Source organism: Musca autumnalis, unplaced genomic scaffold, assembly GCF_047663935.1.
Source record: "Musca autumnalis isolate F117 unplaced genomic scaffold, ASM4766393v1 scaffold_1, whole genome shotgun sequence".
In the NCBI taxonomy this organism is placed as follows: Eukaryota; Metazoa; Arthropoda; class Insecta; order Diptera; family Muscidae; genus Musca; species Musca autumnalis.
In genome coordinates, this window is record NW_027411644.1 from 67,165,566 (window position 1) to 67,187,059 (window position 21,494).

Below are 21,494 nucleotides of genomic sequence, written 5' to 3' on the forward strand. Positions count from 1 at the left end.
TTTTTTTTTTTTCAAAATTAGTCATTTTTGTGAGGCTTTTTTCCTTAAGAACCGCGAAAAATGGAATGTTTTGAAGCGATTTTCATCTTTTAATTTTTAAAATGATGACATGAAATTTTTGATTTTTGTCGTTGGGCGCATCCGCTGTGCACTGGTGCAATATTCAATACAAATTTACAAATCCAGGACCTCATATTAAATTTTACAGTTTTAGCCCAACTTGTTTCCCTATGGTATTACATGTACATTTTAAGTGGGCATTTTCATAACCATTCTGTTCTAATTTAAACTCATAACAAATTTCAGAGCACTGAATTTAGCAGTTCATCCAATATCAGTGCTCCTGTGGTTAGTACCACTAAGCACTAAATCACTTATTGTACATTACTGTTTAAAGCTGTGCGTAAATTAGTAGTATTATTTCAATGCCTTATATTTGGTATTTCGAATACAATGTTAGCCCAGTACTATTGTATTACTATTGTAGTACTATTTAATAATTTACATATAAATACATAAATACGAATATCCGAAACCGTCCCCTAATATTGAAAAATTTCCATCTAACCCCTTTAAACAATAACAAATTGTAATAAATTCTCTACCATTTAGTACTTTTCATAGTATGTATGTAAAAACCCGTATCCGTATCTTAATTCACACATCAACAGTACTTTTCATAGTATGTATGTAGAAAATCGTATCCGTATCTTAATTCACAATCAACAGTGGCTCTAAGATCAAATTTTAGAATTCGAGCTCTGTTCCTACACCCAATACCAAATTTAGAACGGTTTAATACTTTTTGTATATACGTTGTACGTACACGCAGAGAAAAAAATATGATTGATCCAACAATATTCGAAGAGCAAAATATGTATTGTAAAGATATTGTTAAATTCCAAATGTAGCATTGTGATTCCAACAATTGGGTTTTGTTAAATCCAAAAATAGTTTTTGTCAACTGGACAATAGTTCTCTCTTTTCTTCGACAATTTTTTCTCTTCTCTCGCTATTCGATGCCGTGTTGAAAAAAAACAATTATGGTGAGTTTTGTTTGTACGACATGATGCCTTTATCTTTGTTTTTGTGTGTATGTATACCAGCAATGAGACTCTTGTTTTTATTTGTTTCTGTTTTGTTTCATTCCTCTATCTTCATTGTGCTTTGAGGTTTGGTGTTATACCGGAGTTTGTTATGGTGTTTAATTATTCCTAATGTTGTGGTGGATGCTTGTGGCTTTTTGTTTGTCTTTGTTGTCAGCCAATGCAGCAAACCATGTATTGTGTTTATCAATGATTGCAATATTATACGCGACATTTATATCCATGTTATGTGAAAAGTGTATATGAAAAGTATATACACTCAAATCAAAAATTTCTGGGCTGGTTTTCTGGGTTGACAATACTTTTTGTAAACAAAATTAGATATGATAGTTCCTACAATCGGTATTGTTAACGATTTTTACAATATTGCGGAAATTCGAAAGTTGTTTTTGTTTTCTATGTTTGGGACAAAATATTGTATTTTTGGATTTGGATTACAATGTTTGAACAAAACAAAGACATTTTTGGAACCAAAACAGATATTTTTGTTCCAACAAAAGCAAAAAATATTTTTTCTCTGCGTGTATTTCCTAAACCACCTCCATATACCAACGCTACACACCAACACTCATCCTGACTCGAATAAATACAGATTCCAGATCTATCCCTACACTCAATAACAAATTGAGTACCATTTAGTACTTTTCGTATATTTATGGTACGTATTTCGACAATCACATATACATATATCTCAACTCTACACTGGCATTAATAGCAAATAATAACAGTAATCTTAATTCCAAATCCCAGGGTTCCAGCTCTATACATTCGTCCAGTACCAATTTGTAGCAAATATAGTACCATTTAGTACTCTCGTACCCATAAGTACGAATTCCTAAAACTACCTCTAAGTCTCAATCCTACACTCCAATAGTTATCTTACTACTAAATTTCAGTAATCCAGCTCAATATTTTTACCCAAATCTAAATTGTACCTAATTTAGTACCATTTGGTACTTTTCGTAAGAATAAGTACGAATTTCCAAAACTACCTCAATCCTACTCTCCAACAGTAATGTTAATTAAAAATTTCAGGATTCGTGCCCTATTCGTTCGCCCAAATCCAAATTGTACCAAATTTAGTACTTTTCGAACCCATAAGTACGAATTTCCCAAACTACCTAAATCATACACCACAAACGTAATCTAAATTCCATATCTCAGGATTCCTGCACTATCTATTCACCCAAATCAAAATTGTACCAAATTTAGTACCGTTTAGCACTTTTCGTACCCATAAGTACGTATTTCCAAAACTTCTTCATTCCAACACTCCAACAGTAACCTTTATTCCAAATTTTTAGAATTCCAGCTCTATCCGTTTACCCAAATCCAAATCATAATTACAAATTTCGGGATTCCAACTCTATATCTCTTCGCCTAAATCCAAATTGTACCAAATTTAGTACCAATTAGTACTTTTCGTCCAAAACCATCTCCTTGTATCAACGCAACTTGTCAACCTTGATTCTCATGCCAAATTTCAAGTTTCTAACCGATATGGCACATTTAAAAGTTAAACTAAATTTGGAAAAAATAATAGGAGACCCAAAGTTTGGACCAAATTGGTTGCCCCGTTCAGGAGATATCGTGCATTCGATTTTAGTGACAGTTTTTAAATATTGTACCGGAAGTTGTGGACCGGTATTGTCTATCTTCGAACTGAAACTAAGTTTGGACAAAATATTAGGAAGGCCAAATCGGTTGGACCAAATCGGTTGATCACTTCGAGAGGTATCGTGCCCTCCAGCCACTACATATGGTGCTATAGGTGTTTTTACACCTTTCGGGCTGTTTTCTCAAGAAGTATGGAAAAAAACGTATGCCGTCGTAAAAGCGGCAACAAAAATCAAAGTGATTCGTGAGCACGTCTTAAAGTGAACTTATCCGAAATTTTGTGTGGAATATATCCGAAGGAGTGGACAAATATAGTCATTAGGGTTATGACTTTTTTACAACCTCATATCCCTGTATCATAGCGTGATGAGTTTTGCCATAAGATTACATAAAATCTTAATTAAAAGGTGATTCCGTGAAAAAACCTCACGCACAAAATGATTTTAAAATTTGAATTTATCAAAATTATGGGCAATTTTTTGAAGTCACTGAAAACAGATATATAATTGAAAATAAACTTTAGAGCCACATGAGATAATTAAAATGACATAAAATTTATTTCTCACTAGTTTCCTTCAATTCTGGGAATCGTAAAAATGTCGTAAACGCTTTTATTCAAAAATATAATTTTTTAACAAAAACAAAAAATTTAAAATTTTTTCAAAGTGACTTTTTTCGCGACTTTTTTAATATTTGAATGAAATAAACGTTATTATAGTTATTAGTAGGCTTATATTTATTCATTCGTGCAACAAAAAATAATTTTTTGAAAAAAAATTTTTTTTCATTTCATATATTTTTTCAAAAAATTATTTTTTTAAAATCGATTTGTGCGTGAACTTTTTTTATATTTCAATGGAATAAACGATAGCATAGTGATTAATAAGCAAAAGTTCATTCATCCCTGCTACAGGAAATCATTTTTGAGGAAAAATGTCAAAAAGTCATAACCCTAATAGTCATATCTGGTAGATAAATTAGGATGTGTAAAGTATGGACTAAATCAGTCACTCCCTTCAAGAGTTATTGTGCGCACAATTTTTCCGAACATTTTTGAACTTTTGTCGAGGAGGTACCTGAAGGAGTGGACCGATATGGCTTATCTTCGAACTTAATTTAAGTTTGGAAAAAATATTACGAAGGCCAAATTTTGGACAGAATCGGCAGATCCGTTCGAGAGTTATCATGCGCTCCAACCACTACACAGTGTGTCGTAGGGGGGTTTTGTTGCAACTTTCAAGCTAGTTTCTGAAGAAGTATGGACTTGCCCCTGAGGAAACTTGTGCCGTTGAATGGGGGGCAGTGTATATAAGTTATTACACCAAAAATCAAAGCGTTTCGAGAGTAGGTCCTAAACTGAACTTTTTCAAAATTTTGTGTGGGAGGAACCTGACTCAACTAAGTCTGGTAGAAATTTCGCGATGTGCATAGTATGGACCAAATCAGTTGCTCCCTACATGAGTTATCGTGCTCACAAATTTTCCAAACATTTTCTCTGCTATTCTCACAGAGTAATGTAAGAAATAATCCCACGGTGCGCCTTAACTAAATTTAAATGAAAGGTGCTTACACGTAGGAAATTTTTGAGGTTTCCGAAACTACAATTTTCATAGATGAGAAAAATCAAAAAAACAAAAAATCGCCGGAGGGATTTTAAATAAATCGCGATCAAAGTTGACATTTTTAGGGCTTTTTTAGTTTTTCTCGATTTTGCTTGGAAACCGCAAGACCTATGGAAATGGGATTAAAGAAAATGTTGTAGCAATGAAAATTCTCTACGAGATTGTCCTTCCTGATGTTTTGGTAATTATTACCATTTTTGAGATATAGAAGTTCAAATTGGGACAATGTACTGACTGTATGGCACCCTATAAAACAATGTCATGCAGGGTGCACCTTAACTAACTTTGAATGAAAACCGCTTACACCTGGGAAGTTTTCGCGGATTCCAAAATAGCAATGTTCATAGGTGAGAAAAATCCAAAAACAAGAAAAAATCGCTGGAGGAATTTTTAAAAAAATCGCGCTCACATTTCACATTTTTAGGTTTATTTTAGATTTTACTTGGAATCCGCAAGTTCTATCGAAAATGGGCTAAAAAAAATGTTGTAGGTGTGAAAATTCTCTAGAGAATTGATCTTTATGATTTGTTCCTAGGTTTCACCATTTTTGAGATATAAAACATCAGCAGGTCACATTTTTAGGTTTTATTGTTAGGTTTTCGAGATTTTGCTTAAAAACGGCAAGACTTACCGAAACGACACTGAAGAATATATTATAGCTGTTTAAATTCTTTACAAGATTGTCTTTTGTAATTTTTTCCTAGGTTGTACCATTTTTGAGATATATAACTTTAAGATGGGAAATTACAGCCATGACATTGTTTTATAATGAGGCGATACAGTCAGTGCACTGTCCTAAGTTGAATTTCTATATCTCGAAAATGGTAATACCTACGAGAACATCATAAAGGACAATCTTGTACGGCATTTTCTCTGCTACAACAATTTCTTTAATTCCATTTCGATAGGCCTTGCGGTTTCCAAGCAAAATCATGAAACCCTAAAAACCGTAAAAATTTCAACTTTGACAATTTATTTGAAAATCCCTCCGGCAATTTTTTAGTTTTTTTTGATTTTTCTCATCTATGAACATTGTAGTTTCAGAAACCGCAAAAACTTCCCAGGTGTAAGCACCTTTCATTTAAATTTAGTTAAGGCGCACCGTGAATCCATAACAAATTTATTTTTGAGAAATTTAACATGTTAGGAGTAGATATGAACACATTGGGTGCCAAAAATTAGACTTTAATTTTGGCCAATTGCAGCGACCACTGTGCAATGACCTAATTGTTTGCGTCTTCACTAGTAAAATCACACATTTACGGTTGTCAACATATGCTTTGAGATAAATGTTTCTAGCTCTTATAAAGTTCTAAGGCGGTGATGAAAATACGAACACAACGCAATTTTTGTTTGTTGTGTGTGTTTGAAAAACGTAAGCCTGGTATTTCACAGCATTTGTTGGCATAATATTGCGGTATCCATTTAAGAACGCTTGGCATGTATATCGTCCCATTAAATGCAAATTCTACAAACTCAACTTACCTCGGCACAATTTCTTTGCTATCCTTCTCCACTTTCAATATTATTGACTTCCAGTTTCTCTCCTTCTGTCTCCCAATACGATTTAAATCAATTTCATTTAAATTCGTTTAAATTCCTTAACTCTGGGAAATCCTTTTGAATAAAATGAAACTGCATGGAAAAGAAGAAAAAGAAGAAGAAGAAGAAATAAATAAATATTAAAACTAAATATGTATTTGAAATAAATATGTTTTTGAATTCAATTAAATGCTCACTTTGAGCAGGGCATTTAGGGAAACACACAACAAAATAATGGAAAAATAATCCAATCAAGAAGTAGCTGAGCAGTAGTAGGAGATGAAGTAGTTTTACCTAAGCTATGCCATTGAATAGCCAATAACGATGTCGATGTAACCACAAATAGTTGACCACAACAGGAAATAATACAAGAGGTTGTTCTTTTTGAAAAAACTTTCTAAGGTAGTCATTGAGGAGAGGTTCCGTCGAAAAGGGAAGAATTGTAGGGTGTTTTATAGATGATAGAAAATAGGGACATACGAAAAAAGGGTAAAAAACAGCACGCTTGATGGTTTGGTTAGGTTAGGTAAAGTTAAATGACTCGCGGCTGCCATAATTGACAGCCGCTCCACTCGGATATCTTATGGTCCATTGTTTTCATCCTGAAAGAGAGAAATTTTTATGGAAAGGATAGCCGTAGGACATAGACAGTGTATTTAAAAATAAGAAGATTGGATTAGAATTATTAAGGTGGGTTTACGTAGAGTGGTTATTTGCCAAGTTATTTTCCCGTTGGAGCCATCCCAGGTCTTTGCCGAGGAAGAGCAGACTTGTCGGCTCGGTTTTGCAGAAGTCTGTTCGAGATTGAATCTTCTGGACATAAGCATTGGACAGCGACATAGTAGATGCTCTCCACCATAATATGGAGGGTATAATTAAATTTGTCATTCCGTTTGTAACACATCGAAATATTCACCAGAGACCCTATAAAGTATATATATATTCTTGATCAGGGTAAAATTCTAAGTCGATATAAAAACGTCCGTCTGTTAAAATAGAGCTAAGATAGTGCTTTGTAATTTGGTTTAGAAGTTTCTATTGCTCCTAGGATGTTTGGTATTGCAAATGGGCTATATCGGTCCACGTTTGGATATAGCCCCCATAGAACGGTACCACCCGATTTTCGGTATTTGTATGGTTTTAACCTCATTATCACTCCTAAATGGCTGAAATTTGGTACTAAGTCTTCATTGGGGGTATAAAACTTTCCCCCAGAAATTTGTCGATATAGGTCCACGCCTTCATATAGCCTCCATAGAACGATACCTCCCGATTTTCGGTATTTTGAAGGTTGTGGCCGCAATAATCCACGAAATGGCTGAAATTTGGTATTTAGTCTTCGTTGGGGGTATTAAACTTTCCTCCATAAATTTGTCGGTATATGTCCACGCCTTCGTATAGCCCCCATAGAACGGCACCTCCCGATTTTCGGTATTTTGATGGTTTTGGCCTCAATATTCCACCGAACTAGCTGAAATTTGGTATTTAGTTTTCGTTGGTGGTATAAAATTTACCCCATAAATTTGTCGGTACAGGTCCCCACATCTGCATTTAGCCCACATAGAACCGTACCTCCCAATTTTCGGTATTTTGAAGGTTGTGGCCACAACAACCCACCGGAATTCGTCGGTATAGATCCACGCTTCGATATAGGCTCTATAGAACGGTACCTCCCGATTTTCGTAATTCTGAATGTTGTAACGTCAATATCCCACCCTTCCATGGGGCTATAAAATATTCCAGAAGAGAATTATCAGTATAGGTCTACGTATATCCCTACAGAAGCGTAATTTTCGGTATTTTGAAGGGTTTTAGCCACATTATCTTACCGAAATGTATGAAACTTGGTATTTAGTCGTCTTTGAGTCTAAAAACTTTCCGCCAGAAATGTGTAGGTATAGATCGATGTTTTGATATAGCTCCCATAGAACGATCCCTCCCGAATTTCGGTATTTTGAAGGTTAGCCACACTGAAATTGCTGAAATTTGGTATTTAGTATTCTTTGTAAACGAAAGGAAACTAATTGTTCCACTTTACAACTCGTAATGGAGGGTTTAACAAGTTCAGCCCGGCCGAACTTAACGCCGTTCTTACTAGTTCATCTTCACACAGTCTGCAATAGTCAGCAATTTCATTTCTTTTCCACTTGCTAGTCATTGATCTTATCATGCAGTGGCCCGTACTTATTCCAACTGTTAGTCTTAGATCGGATTTCATCATTGAGAGTAGTAATGCGGTACTTGGTTTTGAAGATTGCTCTACATTTTGCCAATTTTGATGGACCTTATCCAGATACCTTTGTTCTATTACGCCTCATATAGTGGCACAAGGGTGGCTTGGTGGAGTTATCGATTTCTATTTCTGTTGACTCCGATCCGCAACATGCCAGTTCATCCACTTGTTCATTACCTTCGATGTTGCAATGCCCCGGGACCCCAACACAAAGTGACGATTGATTTTAGGGCATCCAAAGCATTCTTACAGTCTAAAACCGCCCCAGACTTGATGAAATGGGACCTGAGTGATTTGAGGGCCGTTTGACTATTGATGGAAATAGTCACCGGTCCAACGATGTCCCCATTCATATTGCCTATCAGTTCTGCGGATTTCCTGACCGCAAAGACTTTTGCTTGGAAGACACTACAATTTTCATTTAGTTTGAAGGAGAGTCGTAAGTTGAGGGAATTGCTGTAGACGCCTGCTCCCGTGCCTGATTCCATCTTAGAGCCGTCGGTGTAGATTTCTATACGGTCCAGAGGTGGTCGATTGCAAATCCAGTTATCCACTTTGATTGGCTCGAAGTTCACTTGTGGTGATATATAATCACTGATGTTCTCCGAAACTATTGGTATTCCAACTTGTCGTATAATTGCAGTCCGACTATGCTCGGAGCTACGCCATGAACATAGCTCTTTGAGCCGAAGTGCACGGTTGCTGCCAGTTCCTGTACTACAAGTTCAAGTGGTTGGAAATCAAGCAGCACATTTAGGGCCGCCTGTGGAGTGCTCTTCAGGGCACCAGTGATTAATAATAATGCTGCTCTTTGGACGCTGTTCAGTTTGTTTAGGTGTCTTGTCTTGCTCAGAGCATTCCACCAAACCAGAGATCCATAGGAAAGAATTGGGCGTACTATGGTCGTAAAAATCCAGTGGATGACCTTTGGTCTCAGTCCCCAACTGTTTTCAATGGCATTCTTGCTGTAGTAAAAAGCTTTGACCTGTGCCTTCTGATAAAAGAATAAAGAAGGCCGAGCCAATTTCGTACGGTTGTCATTCTCTTCCTTATTCTTTTATTGGTATTACGTCAGAATTAAGCAAGCAAGGCAAGCAGGCAAGGATGCTTATGTAACCCTGGCCTTTAGGTCTTCTGTATAAAGTCCAGTCATCTCTATGTGGACATGGGGCCTTATTTATGAAGAAGATATGAAAACCTGTGCCTGAAGTGATTGAAATGGTTACCAGATGCGGGAAGCTCAATTGAGTCTCAATTGCGTCTGAGAGTATTATCGAATCGAGGAGGTAAATCATTTACACACATTGGAGAATTTATGACACCTTGGAAATATTTCGTTTATTGAAACTGTTCCCATCATTATAAAAGTGTAGAACACTCAACTGCTATATATGGATACTTTCTCTTAAAAACTTCACCCGCCTGGCCTCTTCATAAAGCCATCGATGTCCCATGACTCATTTCCCAAATTGCAATTCAATTAAAGTGACACTTCCTTTCATAACAAAAATTATTATTTCGTCGTTGTGATTTGCCTGTGAGCAAGTCACGTGCAGTTCGCTTGTTTTTTTCCTGTTGCTGTTGTCCATACAATGGCAAATAATTTAATTTTCTGTTTCCTTTCTTTTGGTTGAGCACTCACGTTCAACGTTGATGGTGCGGCAACCGCCGTACATTGTCACTAAAAGTGCAGATTTATTTAACCAAAGGCTATGAAAGCCAAGAATGTGACGATGCTGCGGCAACTGCTGTTGCTATCGCCGAGAAGCATTGATTTTAATGAGGATAATAAGAAAGTCAAAAGGATTTAATATTATTTTTATGACCATCACCAGAAGGCAAGGACGAATGGGTAGCTGGCAACAGATGGTGGTGCATTTTTAGCATGTAACACACACACACATACACAACGATTTGAATATTTCATGGGGCTATGATTAGGCAGCAAAATGCAAACGAAATTAATACAATTAGTAAAATTTTCCGTCTAAATTATGGTTTGGTAGGATAGAACGTTTTATTAGATTTAGATGTAAGGCATAGTTTTCTAGAGGTTAAATTGTGGTGGAGACCAGCTGAAGAAGACCAGAGGCCCTATTTATAAAGACAAGAGGTCCTATTTATAAAGAACAGAGGTCTTCTTTATGAACACCATATGTCTTCTTTATTAATACCAGCGGTATTCTTTGCGAGGGCCAGAGGATTTCTTTATGAAGACCCGGGGTCTTCTTTATGAAGAAGGTCCTATTAATAAACACCTGATGTCTTCCTTATGAAGGAGACCCCTTGTCTTCGTAAAGAAGGCACTTAGCTTTCAAAAGGATGATCTTTGAGTGCCTTCTTTACGAAGACAAGGGGTCTTCTTTAAAATATCTCCTTTAAGAATACTTCTTCATGAAGACCAGAGGACTTTTTTATGAAGAACAGAGACTTCTTTGTGAAAAACAGAGGAGTTCTTTATTTAGACCAGGGTTTGGATTCTTGTTCTGTGAAAATTTGAAATGAAAAATATTCCCTTTATAATTTTTTTCATTTGATAGTTTTCTCCTTTATAAAAGTTTCCATTTCACATTTTCATAGAAACAGAATTGAGCGCCAGAAGTCTTCTTTATGAAGACCAGAGTTTTTCCAGGGGTCTATAAAAAGACCCGTCTTCTTCTTCTTTAGTAAGACATGGGGTGTTCTTTATGATGACCAGGGATTTTCTATATGCAGATTAGGTGTCTTCTTTCTGAAGACCTGGGATCTTCATTATGAAGACCAAGGGCTTTCTTTTTGCGTTCTTCTTTATGAAGACCAAGCGTTGCTTTTACGCAGATTAGGGGTCTTATTTATGAAGACCAGTGGTCTTCTTTATGAAGACCAGTGGTCTTCTTTATGGAGACCAGGAGACTTTTTTATGAAGAGCAGAAGTCTTATTTGTGAAGATCAAGGGTCTTCTTTATGCAGATTACGGATGTGCATAAATCTTATTTACAAGGACCATGGTGTCTTTTAATAAAGACCAGAGGAGTCTGAAGATCTTTATGCAGATTAGGGGTTTTCTTAATAAAGACAAGTAGTCTTCTTTATGAAGACCAGGGGTCTTATTTATGTAGGTTCTCTATGAAGACCAGGGGTATTCTCTATAAAGACCAGGAGTCTTCTCTTTGAAGATATGGAGTCTTCTTTAGTAAGACTAGAGGCTTTCTTTATAAACACCAGAGGCCTTTTAATTAAGGTAAGAGGTCTTCTTTATGAGGCGCAAAGATTTTCTCTATGAGGTCTAAAGGTATTCCTTATAAAGATCAGAGACGTTTTTTGTGAAGACCAGGGATTTTCTATATGTAGACCATAGAACTTCTTTATGAAAACCACAGGTCTTCTTTGTGAAGATCGGAGAACCTATGTATGACGACCAGAGGTCTTTTGTATGTAGACCTGAAGCCTCCATAATGAATACCATGGGTATTCTTTATGACGATCGTAGGTCTTCTTAATGGATACCTAGGGTCATCGTTATTAAGGTCAAAGGTCTTCTTTATTAGGGCCAAAGATTTTCTATACTAGGACTACAGGTATTCCGTACAAAGATCAGAGGTGTTTTTTTATGAAGACCAGGGATCTTCTATATGTAGACCATAGAACTTCCTTATGAAAACCAGAGGTCTTCCTTGTGAAGATCTGAGAACTTCTTTATGATAACCAGAGGTCCTTTGTATGTAGATCAGGAGCCTCCATTATGAAAACCAAAGGTCTTCTTTATGAAGATCATAGGTCTTCTTCAAGGATACCTAGGGTTTTCGTTAAGAATATCACGTATGAAGACCAGCGTTCTTCTTTATGATGACAGGGGTCTTTTTTTATAAATATCGGAGGTTTTTCTATGAAGATCAGTGGTCGTTTTTATACAGACCAAAGGTCTTCTCTATGAAATCCAGAGGTATTTTTTTTTGAAGATTAAAAGTGGTTTTTATGAAGATTAGACAAATACTCGAGGTCTTCTTTGTAAAGACTAGGAGTCTTCTGTTTGAAGGCTACGGGTATTCTTCTTAAACACCAGTAGTGGGATTCTGTAACTCATTTTTGCTGTTATCGATAATTGTCGGTAAAATTAAAATGCTTATAATTTCGATAATTAACGAAATTTTTCGGTAAGTTAACGATGAATAAAAAGTAGTCGCTAGCCTCTGCCGACACAAACAGTGATGCCAACTTTTCTTTATGTTTTAGTCATAATTTTGCGATTTAATTTTACCGATTTTTGTCGGTAACAGCAAAAATGAGTTACAGAATCGCACTACAGAGGTCTTCTTTATAGTGACCAGAAGTCTTTACGGTTTTCTTTATGAATACTAGGAGTCCTCTTTATAAAGACCTGGACTCTTCTTTATGAAGACCTGGGGTCTTCTTTATGGTGACCTGAGGTCTTCTTCTTTATAAAGGCTTGTGTCCTCTTGTACGAAGACCAGAGGGCCTCCTTTATGAACACCATGGGACCTGGCTTCTTCTTGCTAAGACCAGAGGTTATCTTTATGAAGACCACAAGTCTTCTGTATGAAGACCATGGGGTCTTCTGTATGATAAGCAGGAGTCACCTTTATGAAGACCAGAGTTCTTCTTTGTGAAGACCAGCGGTTTTCTTTATAAAAAAACAGAGATTTTCTTTATAAAGGCCAGACACCTTCTTCAATGAAGACCAGAGGTCACTTTTGTGAAAACAGAGATTTTCTTTGTGTCGAGGTCTTCTTTATGAATACCTAGGGTCTTTTCATACCCTCCACCATAATATGGAGGGTACAATTAAAATTTGTCATTCCGTAACATCGAAATATTCATCGGAGACCCTATGAAGAATATATATTCTTGATCGGGGTAAAATTCTAGGTCGATGTAACCATGTCCGTCCGTCCGTCTGTTGAAATCAAGATACAGCTCGCAATTTTTAAGAAAGAGCTTTGTAATTTGATACATAAGTTTTTATTACTCCTAGGATGTTTGGTATTGCAAATAAGCTATTCCGGTCCACATCTTCATATAGCCCACATAGAACGGTACCTCCCGATTTTCGGTAGTTTGAAGTATGCGGCCACAATATTTCACCGTATTGGCTGAAATTTGGTATTTAATATTAATTTGGGGTTTAAAACTTTCCATATGAAATTTCTTGGTATAGGTGCACGCCTTCATACAGCCCCCATGGACGGTACTTCCCGATTTTCGGTATTTTGAAGGTTGTGGCAATAATAATCCGCGGAAATGGCTGAAGTTTGGTATCTTACTTTCATTTGGGATATAAAACTTGTCCCCAGATTTTCTGGCGGTATAGGTCCACGCCTTCATATAGCCCTCATAAGACGGTACCTCCTGATTTCCGGTATTTTGATGGATTTAGCATCACTTTCACACCGAAATTGCTTAAGTTTAGTATTTAGTCTCCACAGGGTACAACAAATTTACACAAAATTAACCACAGAAATTTGTTGGTATAGGTCTATGCCTTCAGATAGGCCCCATAGAGCGGTACCCCCAGATTTTTAGTATTTTGAAGGCTTTGCCTCATTATTACTTCGAAATGGCTGAAATGTGGTATTTGGTCTTGGTTTGGGGTATAAAACTTTTCCCCAGGAATTTGTCGGTACAGGTCCACGCCTTCATATAGCCTCCATAGAACTATACCTCCCGATTTTCGGTATTTTGAAGGTTGTGGCCACAATAATCCAAGGAAATGGCTATAATTTGGTATTTTGCTTTCATTTGGGATATACAACTTGTCCCCAGAATTTTTATCGGTGTAGGTCCACGCCTTCATATAGCCCTAATAGGACGGTACCTCCCGATTTCCGGTATTTTGAAGGTTTTAGCATCATTTCCACATCGAAATTGCTAAAGTTTGGTATTTAGTGTTCGCAGAGGGAAAAATTTACTGGTACCTCCAGATTTTTAGTATTTTGAAGGTTGTGACCTCAGTATTCTCCGAAATGGCTGAAATTTGGTATTTAATATTAGTTGGTGGTATAAAACTTTCCCCTTGAAATTTGTCGGTATATGTGCACGCCTTCATATAGCCCCCATAGACGGTACCTCACGATTTTCGGTTTTTTGAAAGTTGTGGCCACAATAATCCACGGAAATGGCTAAAATTTGATATTTTGCTTTCATTTGGGATATAAAACTTGTAAAATTTGGGATTTAATCTTCGCAGAGAGTAAAATTTACCACAGAAAAAAAACTTGTAAAATTTGGGATTTAATCTTCGCAGAGAGTAAAATTTACCACAGAAATTTGTTGGTATAAATCGATGCCTTCATATAGGCCCCATAGAGCGGTAGCTCCTGATTTTCGGTATTTTTAAGGTTGTGACCTCAATATTCTTCCGAAATGGCTGAAATTTGGTATTTAGTATTCGTTGGTGGTATAAAACTTTCCCTAGAATTTTTTCGGTATAGGTGCACGCCTTCATATAGCCTCCATAGAGCGGTACCTCCCGATTTTCAGTATTTTGAAGGTTGTGGCTTCAATATTCCACCGAAATGGCTGAAAGTTGGTATTTAGTTTTCGTTGGTCGTCTTCAACTTTCCCCCTTAATTTGCTGGTACATGTCCACGCCTTCAAATATCTCCCATAGAACGGTACCTTCCAACTTTCAGTATTTTAAAGATTGTGGCCACAACAACCCATAAAATTGGCTAAAATTCGTCGTTAGAGGTTCACGTTTCGATATAGCCCCTATTTTACTTGCATACAACTCGTGGTGGAGGGTATAACAAGTTCGGCCCGGCCAAACTTAACACCGTTCTTACTTGTTTAACAATATCAAGGGCCTTCTTTAAGAATACCAAAGGTCTATTGTATTAAGTCCTGAAACCTTCTTTATGAAGACCATGGATTTTCTTTAAGACAACAGGTCTTCTTTGTAAAGACCAGGGGTCTACTCTATTAAGTCCTGCGGTTTACTTTATGAAGACCTTAATTATGTATGAGGACTTAAATATGAAGGCCAAAGTAATTCTTTATGAAGAGCCGAGGATTTCTTATGATGACCAGCGTCCCTCTTCTCTTTATGAAAATTAGAAATTTTCTATATAAAGATTCGATGTCTTCTTTATAAAGACCAGAGACCTTCTTTATGAAGAAGAGACGCCTTCTTTATGAGGACCTTTCTCCATCTGCATGGAGACCTGTGGCCTGTGTTAAGTGAAGACATGTGGTCTTCTTTATAAAGTCCTGTAGCTATCTTTATATAGACCACAGCTCTTCCGTGTGAAGACCTATGGCCTTCTGAAAGAAGACTTATGAGTGAAGTCCTGGCGCCATCTGTATGACGACCTGTGCCATTCGGTATTAATATTTGTGGCCTTCTTTATGAAGATATGTTGGCTTCTAGCCTTCTGTATGAGGACCCTTGACCTTCTTTCGGCCGACCTGTGGTATTCTCCATTAAGACCTGTGGTTTTCTTTATTGATACTTGTAGCCTTCTGTGTGAAGACCTGTAATTGTTTGTATAAAGATCTTGACTTTCGGAAGACCTGTGGAATGATTATTGGATTCCTCTAATCATCTGTATGAGGTCATGTGACCTTCTTTATAAGACACGTGGCATTCTTTACGAACACTTGTGGTGTTTCTTGTATGAGAATGTTTTGTGTTCATTTGTCAATTTCAAATAATCCATCTCCACAAATCATCTTCTTTCCTTCCTCAAATGTTCTCCTTCCTCTAGATTATCCAAAATTCTTGTTGCGGTTGTTTGTTTCCGCAGCTTCTAGCAACTCAAGAAATGTGGCATTTATCATATTCCGGAACATGTGTTGGTGTTGTGTTTGTCGATAAACACATATCACACCTTTTCCACAAAAGGGTAGTAACTTAAAATTTCTAATCTTGCCGTCGAGACAAATACCTAGTAACTCTTAGACATGAAGAATAGAATAACGCATTTTTTATGAAAGATGAAGTAAAATAATTGAAGATTTTTTACAGTAGGTGGAGTTGATAATTATGTATAGTTTTTTTTTAATAAAAACTGAAATTTTCAAAATTTTGAGTTACTACCCTTTTGTTGAACTGGTGCGATATGTACATATGTATTTGTCCGCATATCCCTCTGCATTTGTATTAGAGGATTATTACAAAAAAACTAGGCAAAATATGTTCGAAAGCGTTCAGCTAACCATGTGTCATATTATCTTTGTGGCTACAAACGTTTTTTACTACAAGTTTTATGATGCTGTGGTTTACAACTGTTGGCAAGATACTCCGTTTGTCAGTCAGATAGACAAACAAACCCAGCAAAAAGTTTGCCTCCAAAGAGGCAGTTAAATCATATGTACAAGTGATTTGGAAGTGCATCAAAGTATGCATTTTCACTCATTCTTTTTACAAGAGCGTAACCCCGGAAAGAGGCACTCCATTGCACTACATTTTAACTAACCCTTTGGCACTGCATTTTAACTATCCCTTTTGCATTTCATTTTATTTTATCCCAAAGGGATAGAATAGGATGCAGTCCAAAGCACGAGTTTTGATACAGGCATTCTGCGGAATGTGTGCAAGCCATTGCAAAATATCCCAGAACAAATAAAATGCATTTATTATTTGTGTAAAACAAAAATATTAAGAACTTTATTACATTAACACAAATTATGAAAATTCTCTATTCAATCACAACCATATGTACGTGTTTCCTCCGCTCTCCATTTAATCCAAGCTGAACTGTTTTTGATTCATCTGCCAAATGGGTTTAATATTGTCTTCCTATCACCAGCTAAGATTCCGACATGTACTCCAAGAGCACTCCATTGGGAAATTTTCTTATCGTGAGTTACCGCAAAAATTTTCGCAATAAATTTATTATATAATAGAATTTTGGAAATGTTATTTTTTTGGAAATTTTATGCCGCTGCCTGTAGAGATGTACAAACTGATTTATGTACTTGTAGCGATCTCTAACAACTGCTAATAAAATGTAGCGAACCGGATGCTGTTAAATTGTGAGGAATTGGTGTACTGTTTTCGCGACTCCGTTGAACTGCATGCGGATGTAGTTAAAATATGACTAATGGATGGGATTCTTTGGATTGCATTCAAATGCGGTTAAAATGTGAGGAATGGAGTGCTTTTTTCATGACTCTATTTGAACTGCATCAAAACATGCCGCGAAAGAACTAGTCCACAATGCACTACTTCCAATTTGTTTTGCTGGGTATGAATACTGTTACAGCCATATAGTGCAACGAAATTCGTAGTTGTGCACGTTGATACATTTTACATTTAAAGTTGTCAAATAATATTTTCTCGCGGGGTTTACATGAATGTCGAACCACCAGACTAGGATTGCAATGCGAATGAGGGCGATGATGACGTCGGCGACAATCCTGACAAAGAGGATTTATATTTTTTTTGGAACGATAAAGGGATAAGAAAAGCAAAAAATAACATGGGAAGAGAAAAAAGAAAAAAAATGTAAAATGAATGAATGAATACCAAAGTGACAGCAAATGTATGAATAAATGATGAAAGAGTTGGTTTGGTTGGCGAGAAATATGGATGTGTGTCTGGTTGCTTGGTTGGTAATAGTTCACTCGGTTATTTATCTGTGTGACTAGATAAATGTTATGTTTTTTCGTATCACTTTGGTTGTTATTTTTGGTAGAAATTCGTGTAACTCTTGCAATGCTTTTCGTGGAGATACAAATTTGCACCTCTTAGTAAGTTATCGCGTCAGAATACCCTACATCTGGAAAGGTATATTTATTCGAATTACGTCAACTCTTTTAATAAAATATTTTATAATAAATCTATATATATATAAAAAGGATGATGTTAGTTACTACGCTTATAACTCAAGAACGGCTGAACAGATTTTGACAATTCGCACCAATTCGGAATGGTCTCATGGCAGAAAAGGATAAAACCTAAAAAAATCGCGAAAATTTGCGAAAAATTTGCAAACATATTTTTTCATGAAAGTCAATTTTTCCACAAATTTCTATCGAGATTCGCGTTTGGAGTATACCTTGACACTTATTTGGACAGTTTTTGGCGAAAATTTTATATGCACCAACTGTGAGGGTCCATTTTACGCCTCTGTTTTGTCAATTTTTGAAAGTTGTATAGAATTTTTTATTCACAATCAAATCGATTTTCATTTATTTTCAAGCGTATTTTTAGGAAATTAACAGCGAAAAATGGTTAAAAGGAGAGGGCTTAGTTTAGAGTTTGTAAAGATTAGTGGTGGTTTCGGTCAGATGCCGATTGAAGAGATGAAGATGATAACGCCGAAAGTGGTTTCCACAGTTTTGAGGAAAAAAGTACAAATCCACAAAATTGGTGGGTTATTTGGAAAATCAAGAGCTCCGAGGTAATTTCATTGGAAGTGAGGCTGTGGCATATATGTATACTTTTAAACTATAAGTAAAAACATCTTCGAAAGATCAACTTCCGATTTGTGCGGTATAAAATTTACGCTGTACCAGATATATATTGATACCGTTCAGATCCTGTCATGATACTAAAAAATGATATCCGCACTGAAAAGGAGTATGAATTCAATCAGTTTATTTCCCGCAGAGCTGGAAGGCAATTACAAATGACCAAATACATACATATGTACACTGGTACTCTTGATACACTGTATGTATGTACATCGAAAAAGGATGATATTCAAAATTGGAAAGAAAAAAACAAAAAAAAAAAAACAAGTAAGAAAAGCGTTAAGTTCGGTCGGGCCGAACTTTTTATACCCTCCACCACAAATTTCAGCCATTTCGGTGGATTAATGTGGCCACAACCTTCAAAATACCGAAATTCGGAAGGTACCGTTCTATGGGGGCTATATGATGGCGTGGACCTATACCTAAAAATTTCTGGGGGAAAGTTTTATACGCCTAAAGAAGACTAAATACCAAATTTCAGCCATCTCGGTGTGATAATGAGGCTAAAACTTTCAAAATATCGAAAATCGGGAGATATTGTATTATGGGGGCTATATCAACACGTGGACCTATATAAACATTTTATGGTAGAAATATTTCTTAGCCTCTGGAAACACAAAATACAAAGTTACAATCGATTCTTTGGTCAAATGGGTCAAATACATTCAAAATATATTAAAATGACGCGTACTTTAAAAGGGGCCTTATATGGGGGCTATACCAAAACGTGGACCTATATAACCAAACTTCGGTAGGAATGTTTTTTGACCTCTGAAGACACAAAATACCCAATTACAACCAATTCTGTGGTCAAATGGGTCTAATACATTCAAAATATATTAAAATGACGCGTACTTTATATGGGGCCTTATATGGGGGCTATACCAAAACGTCGACCTATATAACCCAACTTTGGTAGGAATATTTTTTGGCCTCTGGAGACACAAAGTACCAAATTACAATCAATTCGGTGGTAAAATGGGCCAAATATCTTAAAAATTCCTTAAAACGACGACGCGTCACGCGTCATTTTGTATGGGGGCTATACGAAAGCGTGGACCTACATAGCCCGTTTTCAATACCAAAAGTCCTACGTAAATATAACATATTTTCCCAAAATTTCATCAACCTACGTCAATCCGTTCGGACGCTAGAGTGATTTCCACAGACGGACAGACAGACAGACGGACAGACGGACGGACATGGCCATATCGATGTAGAATTGCACGCTGATCAAGAGTATATATACTTTGTGGGGTCTACAATGATTATTTCGAGTAGTTACAAACGTAGTGACAAACTTAATATACCCCCATCCTATGGTGGAGGGTATAAAAAAACAAGAAATCGGAGGTACTGGAGATTTTTTTGGTCGAATAATCTGACAAATATTCTTTATCGGGCTATGTTATTTACGTCGAAATATAGGGTGACTAAGTAATCGACAACAGTCACGTGTTAGTGTGACAAGACTTCAAGCATCCGAAACACACAGAGAACGGCAACTAATAGAATAGCTCTGCTAACAAGGATCAATGTACCAAGTACTGGATAGAACAGTCTCAGTCAAAATTCAATTACCGCATTTGTCCGTGTTACCAGAGCCATTGCATCTAATTCCGAACTTGCAATGCAAGCAGAATTCGGGAGATCACGTTAAACAGAGAAGTCAGAAAAAAGCTGACGAAGGTTACCTGATAACGATCGGATCTTTATGCTCAAAATAGGTTAATTGATTAAAATGCAAATTTAAAAAAGCACTATATTCAGCATTAAATTCAAATTCCTAAGATCGCATTCCTTCCTACGAATTCAATTACTTGAGTGAAATATCGTGTTCAGTGAAAACAAGAATTGTAGAAAACCTCTCAGTACCTTTTCTCTTCGTCAAACTGACAATTGTCGAAAGTACAATTATCTAATGTGCATCTGCTTCAAAGATCATCCTAAACAGTTCAAAACAAAGAAATATTTGCCACTGAAGAAGGTGATAGCAATAATAGTATTATAGGTTTGAATCAAAGCCATCAAGTTCTGTACCTAACAAACTGCGAGACGAAGTTCGCCGGGTCTCCTAGTAAATACATAAATAAACAAGTAAGAGAGGGCTATAGTCGGACGGGCCGACCATGTGATACCCTACACCACTTGGCCAGAGCATTAGTTTTGCACGGAATTTATTTTATATTATTGCGACACGTTATATCTAGTTTTATAATTTGTTTTAAGAACGAAACTAAAAGAATTTAAATATAGCATTAGATGGCTTTTATTGTTGTGCGAAGATATAACCTCAACACCTGCCAAAAAAAAAAAATAATAATAATAATAAAATCCAAATAGATCCAAACGAGTCCTCACACTGCACTTTTGCATGACTGGATGTAATAATACAATGCAACGATGGGGCCAATGGCAGGTTTTTGAGACAAAAATCATTTTTTTAAGTCAGTGATTGAAATCAATTAATAACGGAATTATATTCTTAACACTTTCAAACCTCCAAAATAAAAAAATTACAATCTGGCAACGGCCCCCGGCGCCATGCCAAGCTGCCAAAGATGTCATCATTTTCATTCCGTCTATTTCTGACATTCAGTTGTAATTAAACAATTTAAGTTTTTTTTGCGCCAAAACCTGATCTGTTGATATTATATATTTTTTAAAAATTTAAAATACGGGTAATGGTATATAAATTAAGATTATTATTAAAAATGTAAATGTAATATTAGATGTGGTCAATAATTTGTTGTGTCAGTAAGTGATGTAGTCGGTGGTCTCGTCCATGTGTTCTTTGGAGTAGAACATTCGGTATCGGGGTGTATTCTCGTAAAAATATGTATCTGGTGAAAGGTGCCGGCTAACAGATTTTGAAAAGAAATTTTGCGTATACTTGCGAATAAAAAAATTCTGGTGAAAGGTGCCGGCTAACAGATTTTGAAAAGAAATTTTGCGTAT

General features: G+C 36.3%; 2 protein-coding genes across 2 annotated transcripts in view; both read right to left on the reverse strand.

The window, feature by feature from the left end:
- The window catches only part of Kyat (Kynurenine aminotransferase), a 467,753-nt gene that overhangs the window by 181,068 nt on the left and 265,191 nt on the right, over positions 1-21,494 (reverse strand). The window lies entirely within an intron of this gene.
- LOC141400769 (toll-like receptor 5) overlaps positions 1-21,494 on the reverse strand; it is a 309,334-nt gene that overhangs the window by 161,250 nt on the left and 126,590 nt on the right. The window contains exon 2 of the mRNA XM_073980260.1: positions 5,831-5,980. The gene's annotated coding sequence lies outside the window, so the exon portion shown is untranslated. The remainder of the gene's footprint in view (positions 1-5,830; positions 5,981-21,494) is intronic.